This window comes from Pelophylax lessonae (assembly GCF_965119305.1).
Source record: "Pelophylax lessonae genome assembly, chromosome: 9".
NCBI classification, from domain to species: domain Eukaryota; kingdom Metazoa; phylum Chordata; class Amphibia; order Anura; family Ranidae; genus Pelophylax; species Pelophylax lessonae.
Window position 1 is genome coordinate 118,313,678 of NC_138776.1, and position 14,967 is coordinate 118,328,644.

Consider the following 14,967-nt stretch of genomic DNA (forward strand, 5'->3'; position numbering starts at 1 on the left):
TTTACAGGTGTTAAGCTATTTGGTTGTTATGCAGGCTCCCCTCCCTTGTTTCTGGGGGACAATGGGTGCTCACTGGGTACCTCCTTTTCTTCCCTCCATCCCTTTATACTTGAGCAATGTCATATGGTTCACTGTTGTTTTAGGTTGTGATGTTTCTTGGGCTATTTTCCTAGGGCTAGTCCATGTCCCGGTGGGTTCTACCCCTCCCTCCGTGCCCTACTTCTGTACTCCTACATGTAGGGCTACTCCCCCTCGCTCTTTCCCTACAGGTATAGGCTGTAGGCCCCTATACTCTGGCTTGTACGCCGGAGCTACTCCCCTGGTTTCCCGCATCTCTAGGGCTCTTCCTTTAGCTTTCAAAGGTCTTTTCAGGTGCTTGGTGCTGACTCCCATTTTTGGATTTTTTTTTTACCTTCCACACTCGCCAACGGCTGAGGTATATACCTCTACCGAACTAGTTCCGAATTTCTTTCCCTGTCCCTTCCCTAGTGGGGTAAAGCAGCTGGTCTTCTAATACCCTCGGTCTTTGTCCCCCTGCTCGCTTCCCCTTTCCTCTTTGTTTTTCCCTGATTTCCCTCCCCCGTCTCACCTCCCTTTCTTCTTACCTTCCCCCCCCCCTTTTTTTTTTTTTTTTTGGTTTGTATTATACCTGTTGATACCATGCCGCGTATCCCTCAGTTAGACCCGGACGCCCAAAAACTGAAAATAGTTTCCCTCAACACTAAGGGTCTTAACACGCCACAGAAACGATCCACGGTTTTAACGCATATGCGTAGACTCCGAGCGGACGTGGTCTTTCTTCAGGAAACCCATTTTCGCTCTGATGCCATTCCCTGCTGTTACAACAAATATTATCCTACTGTTTTTCACGCTACATCTGCTGACTCTAAGACTAAGGGGGTTTCGATTCTGATTGCCAAGTCTGTTCCCTTAACCATTTCGGCCTCTTTAGTGGACCCTCAGGGACGCTACCTCTTCCTGACTGGGTCTATTCGAGATCAGCCTCTAACTTTAGTGAATGTTTACAGTCCGAATTCCTCTCAAGTCTCCTTTTTCCGTGCTGTGGTTGCTGAACTGATTCCTTTCCAAAAGGGTACTCTCATTTTTGGGGGCGATTTCAACGTCCCTCTGGACCCTCTGTTGGACACTTCCACGGGTTCCTCTTGCCTTCCCTACAAGGCTCTGAAACAAATTAGACTGAGCCTTCAGGAATTGTTCCTGCATGACTCTTGGCGCACTTTGCATGCACGTGATAAAGATTTCACTTTCTTTTCCCCGCTTCACAAGAAGTATTCCAGGATAGATTACTTCTTTCTATCACAGCGGGACTTGATATATCTTACGGACGCTACGATCGAACCATCTGTTATCTCCGATCACAACCCGATCACGATGTTGTTGACTCTGCCCCTCAATGCCCCGCGGGACAGGATCTGGAGGCTGGACGCCTCCCTGCTGACGGACCCTGCCCGACTCGCCGAAATCCGCTCCGCCCTTGTGGACTATTTTCGCTGTAACTCTACCCCTGACACATCCCTGATCACCCAGTGGGCTGCACACAAGTGTGTGATTCGGGGAAAACTTTTGGCGCTCTCCTCTGCACTACGAAAACAGAGGGAAGCGACCATTTCTGAGTATTTGTCTCAAATCTCCGCCCTGGAGAGGGCTCACAAGAGGACGCTGGCTCAGGCAACGCACAACGCTCTCATGGATACTAGAGAAAAGCTCCGTAGGAGGACGCGTAGGAGCTTTTTACTGTCTCAGAAGCTCTTTTATGAGCACGGCAACAAGAGTGGCCGCCTTCTGGCGAGGGCCTTGCATGCCCGAAAAGCCAAAACGGTCGTTCATCACCTTCGATCTGATTCTGGCTCGCGTATTTCCAATAATAGGGACATTGCTGGTGCATTTGAGAGGTATTATCGCCAGCTGTATAATCTCCCGTGTGGGGACTCCCCCTCCTCTGCTTCTGAGTCGAGAATGCATGTCCTCGACGATTTCCTTAACAGAAACCTGACTCAGGGGATTTCGTCGGATTTCAAGACTTCTCTTGAAGCCCCCATCACCCAACTTGAATGGTCGTTGGCACTTAAACAGCTCAAGCCGAACAGGAGTCCGGGCCCGGATGGCCTGTCCGCGGCTTACTATAAATCTTTTGCAGATGTTCTGTCCACCCCATTTCTGGAGGCATTTAATTCTCTTTCAGCAGACCAGCCCCTGTCACCGTGTATGCTGGAAGCTCACATAGTTGTTATCCCGAAAGAGGGGAAGGATTCGACCTCTCCGTCCAATTATAGGCCGATCTCGTTATTAAACGTGGACATAAAAATCTTTGCTAGAATTATGGCAAACAGGTTGCTTCCTCTCCTCTCTAAAGGGATACATCTAGATCAGGTTGGATTTATCCCTGGTCGGGAGGCCAGGGATAATACCATCAAAGCTATTAACCTTCACCACGTTCTTTCGGTGTCCCAGCAGAGGGGGTTCCTTCTCTCCTTGGATGCTGAGAAGGCATTTGATAGGGTGTCGTGGGACTACATGGAAGCTGCCCTTCGCGCTTGGAGGTTGGGCCCACGCATGATGTGCTTCCTTATGTCCCTTTACGCTAATCCGTGTGCCCGGGTCCGGGTTAACGACACCCTATCGAGTGCCTTCCCCGTTCGTAACGGGACTAGACAGGGGTGTCCTTTGTCCCCCCTACTTTTTGTGCTGACTTTGGAACCTCTCCTGAACAGTATTAGGGGTAACCCGTCTATTCGTGGGGTTAAGTTTGCTGCCAAGGAGTACAAGATAGCTGCTTACGCAGACGATCTCTTGCTGTTTTTGACTGACCCTATTACTACTCTTCCTTCGGTCATGCAGGAGTTCCGTCATTTCGCCTCTTTGTCCAACATGAAAATCAATTTTGCCAAATCCTTTGCGCTAAATGTCTCCTTATCCCCTCAAGAAGTACAAATGTGCAAAACCAATTTTCGCTTTGTATGGAAGCAAGACTCCTTGACGTATCTAGGCATTCAGATTCCGGCTGATCTGCAACACCTGTTCCTCCGGAACTTTCCCCCAATTCTCCTCAAAATCAAGCAGGATCTCCTCGCTTGGACTCGACTGCCTCTGTCTTGGTTTGGACGTGCTGCGGTCTTAAAGATGAACGTTCTGCCGCGGCTTTTGTATGTTCTCCAAACGGTTCCAGCAGCTATCCCGCGGTCCTTCTTTGGGGACTACAAACGTCTTGTGTCCACATTCTTATGGAATGATAAACATCCCCGCATCCATTACGACCTTCTTTGCTTGCCCAAACATAAAGGGGGTATCGGTCTTCCTGATGCTCGAAACTATCACATGGCGTGTCACTTAACCAGAATCATAGATTGGAACGTCCACAAGCTGCACAAGGACTGGGTGTCCCTGGAGGGTGGCTTTACTACACTCGATTTGGCTACATCCCCGTGGCTGCGTCCCACTCATCTGCCGCTCTCTCTTCGGCTTCATCCTCTGATTGGTCCTACTCTCCAGTCTTTCCGTACGACATGTACAGCACGTGGTGTCTCGCGGGCCCAGGGTCCGATGACCCCGCTCAGACTCAATCCTGACTTCCCCCCCGGAATGCACCATCATTATTTGCTTGACCACTGGCCGCAGGACCAATTGCGCATTCACCATGTCAGCGATGGAGTAGAGGTCTTTCCGGCCTCTTCTGTTGCTCAGAGGGCAGGGAAACCCCCCATTCCTCCTTGGTCTTTCCTTCTGCTGGCTCACTACGTGCGAGCGTTTGTTAGGAGGTTCCCCTGTCAGGACTCCCTGACCACGTTTGATGGACTCTGTCAACAGGAGGGCCCCCTCCGTAGACTCATCTCCATCACACACTCTCTCCTGTTTGAGGACTCGGGTCAGCTCATACGCTCCCGCTGTGTAGCTTGGGAGAAAGACCTTGCCTGTTCGTTCTCTGAGGACGAATGGGGGCAGATCTTCTTGAAAAACCACAAATGTTCGCGAAACGTTACGACCCAAGAAAACGGTTATAAAATTGTTTCACGGTGGTACCGCACTCCGACGCTCCTTCATAAGATCTCACCTTCCGTACCCTCCACCTGTTGGAGGTGCCTAGCGGACACCGGCTCTCTTCTCCATGTTCTGTGGTCTTGCCCACGTCTGACAGCATTCTGGACGGAGGTCCACCGACTTATTAAGCAAGTGACTACGGACGATCTGGACTTCTCGCCTGCTCAATTTCTCTTACACCATTCCCCCACTTCGCATGCTTCCTACACAAAATCACTTGCTGCTCAGATGATCAATGCTCCACGCCAATGCGTTCCTGTTTTGTGGAATTCTACCCAGGCACCTACGATTAAACAGTGGCTGCATCAAATTGCTGTTATTGCGGACATGGAGGAGCTCATTCACATAGCCAATGATACCCCCACTAAATATCACAAGAAATGGGCGTGCTGGGCTCACTTCACAACCACACCGGAATTTTCTACACTTATCGCTTAAATTGTATTTGCTCTTTTCCTGCTACCTTCAGGTTTGACATCCCGTTCTGAGGCTACATAGATTATGTCTTGGTTTTCCGAATCGATGCCCTCATACCCGATGTTTCTATTTTGACTGGCTATCATTACATACGGATAGATATTAGCTTCTAGGTATCCCCATTCTCCCCCCCCCCCTTTTTTTTTTTTTTCTCCCTTTTCACCGCCTTCCCCTTCCCCCTCCTCGCCCTCCCTCCTCCTTCCTTCCCCTCCCTCCTTCTCCCTTCCCCCTTCCCACCCCCTACCTTATTTGGGTGCTCCGACCCGTCTGGCTGGCCCACGCGGCTCGCACCTCTCCTCAGCCTTTTCTAACGACCATTTTTCGTGTTCTCTTTTGGTACTACCCCCCCCCCTCGTTGCTGTGCCTGGGCCGGTTGGGCCCAGGGCACGTCCACAAATAGGGTCATGACCCGTTCGCTTTGAGTGCCTTACAGTGGGTTTTTTGGTGTACCCTTGCGGGTTATACATTCTATGCAAGATTCAGTACTTGCTCCAGGACCGTTCTGTATAGATCGGAGTATGCAATGATTGGAGTTGGTCCTGAGTCCTATTGGCCCTTTTATGTTTGCATATGTGGGTGGGTGACCTAATTGTTTTGTTATTTACTGTATGTGCATGTTTGCTCGCTTATGGTTGTTTACTTTGCTGTATTGTATCTTTTTTATTCAATAAAACGTTTTGACAAAAAAAAAAAAGAAAATTGTATCTGAAAGAGAACCTGGGTGGGAACTGCCAACTTCTACTCCACTGTCTAATTAGAGCCTTTATGGCCAACAAGGGAATCCTCACTGGGCAGAGGAATGACAGTTGATGGAGCTTAGCCATGAAGTTCGGCCTAAGTAACAAAGTAACCTAATTTGGAGAAAGGCACAAATTAAGCTTCTTTTGTTAAGAGAATACCATGCAATATACAACATCTGCTTTTAGGGAGGACTTTTACCTTAAAAAGTTTAAAGTGGAGTACAAGTCCATTGTGAGCTCTAGATCTAATACTGGCAAATATAGCATTTAAAAATGGAGAGAGGTGATATGGAATGGAGGTGGAAGCTCTAAAGTTGGAACTGTGTTGAAGTTACCATCACTTTCCCATCAGGTGAGGGGGTAAGATGTCCCTTGGCCCAAAAAAGAAGGATTTAGAATGTAACCACTTGCCGACTATGCTATAGCCGAATGATGGCTAAAGCACAGTCGGCTAGTTCTTGGAGGCCATTGTATGACGGCCTCCTGCACTCATGCTTCTCGCGCGCCCCTTGAGGTGAGCATACAGAAGTGTCCATGATCACTGGGTCCGTTAGACCCAGTGCATCACGGATTGGGGTTAAGGGCCAATCACAGTGGCCCTGTACTATGGCGTCGCTCTGCCCAATGATGCAGTGATCACTTTGTCCACAAACGGGTTCATGTCCACTTCAGCTCTGTCCTAACACTGATACAGCATGTGAGAAAAGGAGAGAGAAACACTGCAGTAGTGTGAGTTGGCTTGATCCTGTCTGCCCTATAGTGCTCATCAGTGCCCTACAGGGCCACTTCAGTGCCATGAGTGCTCATCAGTGCCACTACAGTGCCACGACAGTGCCACTGCAGTGCCATTAGTGCCCATCAGTGCCACTGCAGTGCCATTAGTGCCACTACAGTGCCATCAGTGCTCATCAATGCCACTACAGTGCTCATCAGAGCCCTACAGTGCTATTAGTACCACTACAATGCTTACCAGTGCCCTTCAGTGCATTGTATGTCCTTGCATCCTAATGCAATCCTTGCGACTGAATAGCTTTTTTTCTATGCTAAGATCACTATTGAGGTATTTGTAAATTGCTATCATGTCCCCTCCCAGGCCGCTCTTCTCCAGGGAGAATAAACTAAGCGATTGTAGACGCTCTTCATAATTAAGGTCCTCCAATCCCCTAATTAGTTTAGTTGCCCTTCTCTGGACTCTCTCCAGCTCCAACACATCCCTCCTGAGGACTGGCGACCAGAACTGGACAGATGCGGTCGGACCAGAGTTTTATAAAGTGGTAGGATTATAGTTTTATCTCTGGAATACATCCCCTTTTTTATGCATGCTAATATTCTGCCAGCTTTGGCAGCTGCCGCTTGACATTGCATGCTATTGCCTTATCTATCCTCTACCAAGACTCCCAGATCTTTCCATTTATAAGATCGGTATCGGTATGGTATTGTCATACTTAGGAGGAGTAGGAGAATGTGTTTTGGGATGTAAGATTTGGTATGCACATGCTGTGTGTTAAAAATATCTTATAAATGGACAACTTTGTTTACAAAAGTACGTTTTCATTTTCATTACAAATGTTCCAAAAACTTGTGGAAAGAAATTACATGTTCAAAGGACTTACTATGCCTCATAGAATATACGTTGGGGGGGTTTGCTTTCCAAAATGGAAAAGCAAATCTGCATGTTGGGACTCTCTATGCAGATAGGCTGTGAAAAAGTCTCACACATGTGGTATCGTCATACTCAGGAGGAGTAGAAGAATGTGTTTTCGGGTGTAGTTGCAAGTATGCATATACCAATAAGAGAAATAACCTGTTAATATGACAATTTTGTAAAACAAAATCTTTATATTGCAAAGAATTGTGGGAAAAATGTACAACTTCAAAAACTCTCCATGCCCCTTACTAAAAGCCTTGGAATGTTTATTTTCCAAAAAGGGGTAATTTGGGGGGTATTTGTACTTTCCTTGCTTGTTCGTGTCTCATAAAATGAGTACATCTGGTGTGATCAATTTTTAATGATTGGCACCACAGCTTGTAGACTCTATAACCTTCACAAAGACAAAACAATATACACCGATTTGGGTTATTTTTTTACCAAAGATATGTAGCAGTATAACTTTTGGCCAAAATGTATGAAGAAAAATTACTTATTTGCTAAATTTTATAAAATAAATGAAGAAAAATTCATTTTTTAAACAAAATTTTCAGGCTTTTTCTATTTACAGCGCAAAAAAAAAAAAAAAAACAGTGGTGATTAAATACCACCAAAAGAAAGCTCTCTTTGAGTGAATAAAGGATAAAAATATCATATGGGCACAGTGTTGCATGACTGAGTAATTGTCATTCACAGTGTGAGAGCACTGAAAGCTGAAAAATGGCCTGGTCAGGAAGGAGGTATAAGTGCCTAGTAGGCAAGTGCCTAAAGATGGGACTTGCAAGCAGTGCATACATTTAAGCAGTACATAGATATTTTTGAAAGCTGACAGGATTGTTTTATCTATGCAGAAGTGATCAATTATAATGTTGCTGCAACTTTTATTGATTAACCACGTCTGGACCGGAAGGATTTGCCCCTTTAATGACCAGGCCATATTTTGCGATTAGGCACTGCATTACTTTAACGGACAATTGCGCGGTCGTGTGATGCTGTACCTAAATAAAGTTGTTGTCCTTTTTTCCCCACAAATAGAGCTTTCTTTTGGTGGTATTTGATCACCTGTGCGATTTTTATTTTTTGCGCTATAAACAAAAAAAGAGTGACAATTCTAAAAAAAACAAACAATATTTTTCACATTCTGCTATATAACGTTCCCAATAAAGAAATTTAAAAATCTAATTTTTTTAAACATTTTAGGCCAATTTGTTTTCTGCTACATATTTTTGGTAAAAAAAAAAAATCAAAAGCTATTTGAAATAAAAAAAAAAATTTTGTTTTTTTTTTAGGTAAAAAACGTATTTAAAGTTTATTCTTTGTGCTTTCACTTCATACAATGTTTAAACTGTCCATATTTTCACTGGTACACCCAGTAAATCCAGTGCTGTGCCTCTTTCTACCCTTGCATGATTTGTTTTACACTTAAAGCAAGCTAAACTGTAACAACCTATGTGAAATTATATATATAATATGTATATATATATATATATATATATATATATATATATATATATATATCTGGAAGGCAACATTAAATGATTAAAGTGTAATTCCAGTTTTGTTGAGAAAAAACAATTCCCCCTGTGTGAACATTGTACATTGCAAGGATTTTGACAAATTTTGTTGCAGATTCCTACCTTTTGAAATTCTAAAGAAATCCCTGTGTGTTTGTCTGTGCCCATGTGCAGAAGTGAGTCTAATTGGAGCAGTTTCTTAATTATGAACCAGCTGCTGCACCTGCAAAATTGCAGGGCCAGCATCCCTTTATATGTGATTTCTTATTGGGAGTATCTCACCAAAAATGACATTTTTGTTGCAGGGGATGCCTGAAATCAGGCAGACTTCTGGGAAAATCAGTGAGCCAATCACATAAGCAGTAAATGCCATATCTGGTGGGCATTCTGTATGCATTTTGTGTACAGAACACCTTCAGGTAGTGATATTGCATTTCACAGAAAATTTCAGAGCTGCAGAATAAAAAGAAAAGGTCATTTTTAATAACATTCAGTTACAATGTGACTTGTGTCGCTATTGTATATGCTATAATATATATATATATATATTGTTTTCTTTTTTTTCCACGAAAGTGGAGTTACTCTTTAAAGAATGTGTTTTTGTGTCAAATGTATTATGCGCATCAGTACAGAAATGTGTGAAGGTATATGTGTTCAGGTGTGTGTAAACATATTGAAAGCCAATTATTGAAAGACCTGTTAAACTAAACACTTGTATATTGAACAGCAGGAAATGTAGCATTTGTTGTGGTATATACCTGATTTAAAATACAGATGTGATGCTACATGTTTGTGTAAATTTGGTCTGTTATTTAAAAACCCCTCTCTTTGAAGCAATACAGTGTACATACAAAGCAATGTCAGTATGGTAATATTATATATATTACTGTGCAAAAGTTTTAGGCAAGTGCGAAGAACTGCTGTAAGAATGCTTTAGAAATATATATATTTTAATTGTATTAAAATCAGAACTTTTATCAAAATGTTTTATTTTACAAAATGCAAAGTAGGATAACAGAAGAAAAAATCGAAATCAAATAAATATTTGGTGTGCCTACCCTTTAGTTTTAAACCAGCATACATTCTTACATCTGCACACTTTGTACATTTGCACAAAGTCAGGGATTTATTAGGATTAGAGTCAGGTGTGTGTGATTAACCAAATATACTAAGCTGGTGCTAATGATCATCAATTTCATATGTAGGTTAAAACAAAGTCAATAACCGAACAAAAACAGCTGTGTAGGAGGCTTAAAACTGGGCGAGGAACAGCCAAACTCTGCTACTAGGATGAGGTTGTGGAAGACAGTTTCAAGTCAGAGGTCATACACCATGGCAAGACTGAACACAGTAACAAGTTGCAAGGTAGTTATACTGCATCCCAGTCAAATATTTCAATGCAAACTGGGGTTTCAAGATATACTGTTCAAGCTCTTTGGAAGAAGCAAAAAGAAATTGGTAATGTTGAGGACTCTAGATGCAGCCAAGGAAATTTATTGCAGCAGATAAAAGACACATCATGCTTACGTCCCTTTTACACTGGAAGATGTCCAACAGTGCCATCAGTCTAGAACAGGCAGAGACCAATGAGACCAGTGGCCAAAAGTGGTCTTCATGGAAGAATTGTGGCCAAAAAGCCATACTTCCAACATAGAAACAAGATTATGCAACTCAGCTATGCAAGAAAACATAGGAATTGGGGTGCAGAAAAAATGGCAGTGGGTGCTCTGGACTGATGAGTCAAAATTTGAAATATTTGGCTGTAGTAGAAGGCAGTTTGTTCCCCAAAGAGGCTGGAGGGTGGTACAATAATGAATGTTTGCAGGAAAACAGTGAAGCATGGTGGAGGTTCCTTACAAGTTTGGGGCTGCATTTCTGCTAATGGAGTTGGAGATTTGGTCAGGATCAATGATGTCCCCAATGCTGACAAATACAAGCAGATAACTTTTCATCATACCATACCATCAGAAAGGCCTGTGATTGGCCCCAAATGTATTCTGCAGCAGGACAGTGACCCCAAACATACAGTAAATGTCATTGGAAATATCTTCAAAGTAAAGAAGAACAAGGAGTCCTGGAAGTGATTGTCTTGCCCCCACAGAGCCCTGATCTCAACATCATTAAGTCTGTCTGGGATTACATGAAAAGACAGAAGGATTTAAGGCAGCCTACATCCACAGAAGATTTGTGGTCAGTTCTCCTAGATGTTTTAAACAACCTACATGCCAAATTCCTTCAAAATCTGTGTAGAAAAACACTTAGAAGTATTGATGCAGTTTTAAAGGCAAAGGATGGCGATATCAAATATTTATTTGATTTGAATTTCTATTCTTGTTATTTTTTCACACCTGCTAAAACTTTTGCACAGTTATACACTGCCTGGCCAAAAAAAAGGTCACCGCCAAAAAAAAGGTCACACTAGCTAATATTTTGTTGGCTTTGATTGATTACGGCTTCACTGTGGCATTGTTTCGATAAGCTTCTGCAATGTCACAAGATTTTTTTTCCGTCCAGCGTTGCATTCATTTTTCACCAAGATCTTGTATTGATGATGGGAGAGTTGGACCACTGTGCAAAGCCTTCTCCAGCACATCCCAAAGATTCTCAGTGGGGCTAAGTTCTGGACTCTGTGGTGGCCAAACTATGTGTGGGCACATGCAGTAACTATCCAGTAGGAGAGTTACTTCATGCTTAGTTTAGTTAATTGCTTAGTTAATGCCAGGTGGCCACTTTTTTTTGGCCAGGCAGCGTATATATATGTGTTTCAAAATAAGATTATAGCTGCAGAAGACATTTATAAAGTTTTGATACTGAAGGTAGTCATTTTCTAAATAATCGTAGCCAGGTGCTCCACTACATGAATAAACTAATTAACTATTAAAACAAGAGCAATGGAATGTATAACTCTATGATGGTCCAGTTAAAAATGGAGCAGGAGGATCCATTGTAAAGATGAGAGAGTGTTTATATCCCAAGCTAAAACTTTCACAAGTTTGGAAGGGTTTCTTTTATGAAGAGGGCACTCTGGGACAGCTGATAACTGAGGACCCATTGATTACTAGCAACTTTTAGATAGTAAATGAGGATGGTAAAAATAATGGTATTTTTAAAATTTGGAATAGTTTTCAAAAAACTAACACCATCCACTTTTTTTTTTCAACTCTGTGAATGTAGTAGGATTTAAAAAGTCTCCTAACTCGGTTCACAGGATCATTGATAGCAAATAATATGGCCTCAAAGTCCTGTAAGAAAGTTCTATATATAATTTCCCAATATCCCTTCTCACATGGATTCTCCTGGGCCTTAAGGTGGCCATACATGTACAACGAGCCTCTCAGGTTTATCCTGAGCAATCAGTGCCACCTACTAATGCAACAATAATCATTGTATTCTGCTGGTGGGAGGTCTCCCCACTGGCAGAATTCAATAGCACAGCGGGAAGATTAACATTCAATGTGGATGGGGGAATCACCTGAATTTTTTTTTTATTTAACCCGCTGGCTGTATCATGTATAGGCTGCAACACTGGGTTGGTGTTTATAAAACTATGTCCTATTTTTAAAGCACCCCTTTTAAAGTGTCCTAATAAAGCTTAAGGCATACAGGCTGATATCAACATAGAGTATGTAAATTATGACCTTCCATATAGTTCCATTGTGTATGATAGAGTTTATCAGGCTGACATCTCCACATCAAACACTCAGTAGAACAAATAATCAGTGGCAATCCAAGAATAACTACAAATCACCTGCAGCTGCAAACTCCTACTATCTGGGTAAAAGCCAGAGTTTTGCAGATCATTTAGGTAATCTCAAATGATCATCCTAAAGAGCACTTTCAAAAAAACTTTATTGTCTTTAAAACAAGGCAATTGGAAGGTCATGAGGCTGATGGGTAATACAGTTGGCAAAATGTGCTAAGTTAAACTTACAAGTGAGGATGAAGTTAGAAAAGATCAGTAGTGCAAATAACAGCCACCGACAGTTGAGAGCTCCCTAAGGCCTCATTTGAGCTTTCAGCATAAGCACATTTTTAACATGCTTAAAAAACGTTCACTAACAAACATATGTTAGCACAACAGTTAAGTTATATTTATTATCCTAAGTGTAAATTTAGTCTTAAGTGTAGGGCTCCTATGTGTCTGTAAACAAGCCCAACATTTCTTGCTTGCCATCTGTTAATATAAGGTTATATCTTCCTATATACTTTCTCTTAAGGGTATATTTATAAATGTTTTCACCTAAGATTCCTACAATTTTCACTCAGATTTCACAATTTTTCAAATTAGATCCAATAAAGAATCCTTGCTAAAAACCTTTATAAAAAAGACCCTTGACTATATTTGATTTTTATAGTTATCTAATTGATTTAACCACAAAAGATTATCTAGATGTGACCTGAAAGAGTTTTACATTTTTCATTTACAAATTTCTGGATTTAAAATTGTAATAACCCCAAATAAACAATTATTGTGGTATGTGATGTTCATGTAAATGCTTATTTGCACTGTAGCTATTTTAATGCTTACACCTTTTTTTCCGGTACAAGTCTTGTATCACCATATGTTATGATTTTTAACTTGCAATTGTCTTAAAATTAGACGTGCAGTTTGTTTCATTCCGAATAAATATTCAGACAAATTTTTCATTTTTCAGAAATGAGGATATATCCAAATACTTGAATTACAGTTTACTAAATTCTCCGAATAATAGAACGAAATTCATCCAAATTTTGGAAATTCGAATTGGAATTCAAATCAAATTTTACATCGAATTCCAGTTGAATTTGAACTGTAAACATATTTCTGAAACCAAAGACTGTGTGTGTTATTAGAGTACCATTTCAAAATAATGCTGTTTTTGTTAAGCCAAAGGTTATAGCGTTATTGTAATCATTTCATGAACATTTTTTTTGTTTGTTCACTTTGCCACATTTGAATAACAAAAAAAAATAAAAAAAATTTAAAGTGTTTGATCTGACCGATTCAAAATTTATTGATTTGAACATTTCGAATCAGAAAAAAAAATAAAAATTGGTAAATTTGAAGAAAATTTGAAAAAGACATAGAACAAATTCCGAATACGAATTCCGAATATGAATCCCGAATATGAATTGAACGAATCAACCAAATTTAATGAAATTAAATAACTAAATTAATGAATCTAAACTAAATAAAACATTTTTTTTCATCATCAAAATGTCTACTTAAAATATTTTTCCCCTTAGTGGAAATAGATATCTTTGTCTTCCACTCCAGAAACCTATTTCTGGCATGGATGGGTAATGGTCACTTCTCTTTTCGGAAGTATCTTTATGCATATCTGGAGTGAAATGCACAAGGCAATGTGATTACATGCTCACTTGTATTCAGACCCACTCTGCAACTGCTATAACAGTAAAATGGAGATTGTTAGTACCATGTCTCTCTAGAAGAATTTCTGTTTCTAAGACTCTAATTGGGCTTTAAGATTTTTGGTTTAATTAGGGATAACTGTAAAAATTTGGGGTTGATGTTTATAGCTTTTTAATTCTCACAAAATCTTTAATTTACAAATAAACAACTGTGTACATCCATGATGCTACTATCACAGAGTATGATTTATTTATTACAGGTACTTATATAATGCTGTCAATTTACGCAGCACATATATTGTACATTCATATCAGTCCCTGTCCTCAAGGAGCTAACAGTCTAAAGTCCCTAGCTCACATTCATACATACACATATTGGGGCCAATTTAGAAAGGTAACAATTAACCTACCAGCATTAAGGGTTTCCTAAAGAGGGAGTACAACAAAAGTTGTTTGCTTTCAGGTTGTCCCTGTCTAATTAAAACTTTTTTTATATCCCTATTGAACAAGGAGAGAGTGACAGTGAAACCTTCAAATGTGTGTGTCATTTGAGCTTCAGCTATTGTACAAAGCTATACAGAGGAAAGAAAACTAGGGAGGGAGGATAAGTCACTCTTCCTACTCATTGGGCTATGGGTCCTTAAATTCTTTAAAATCTGCCTCTTTCACTAAAGCCATCATGATTTGCCTGGTAAACACATAAAAAAAGCCTAGAGCTCCACCTGTTGATTCAAAGTAGGTCATTATTAACTATTCATTCACATTATTTACCTGACTGAATATTGTGTATGAATAGGTCATATTATATGTCCAATCAGCGGATTGAGTTCTAAGCTCTTTTTTAATGAAAACAGTTTTTTGAAATCCTAAACATAATAAATAGTATATAAAGAAAGTCACACATTAAAAAAAAAAAAAAAAACACTAAACAGCATCTTACTTTCCTCATGTTCCACAGTTCAAGGCTCAGAGATGACACAACCAATCCCTTAGCCTCAGCATTATAAAATGGTGTGGTGGGCATACTTACACCTGTGTATGTTTTTACACCTATGAAGTCAAAATTGTCAATGAATAAGCGGCAAGGGTGAAAAGCATCAGTGGTGAGCAAACCAGTGGCAGGGTCAGCAACATGTCCATATCATGAATAAAGTTTTCACTGGCCAGTGGTGTCCTCGTT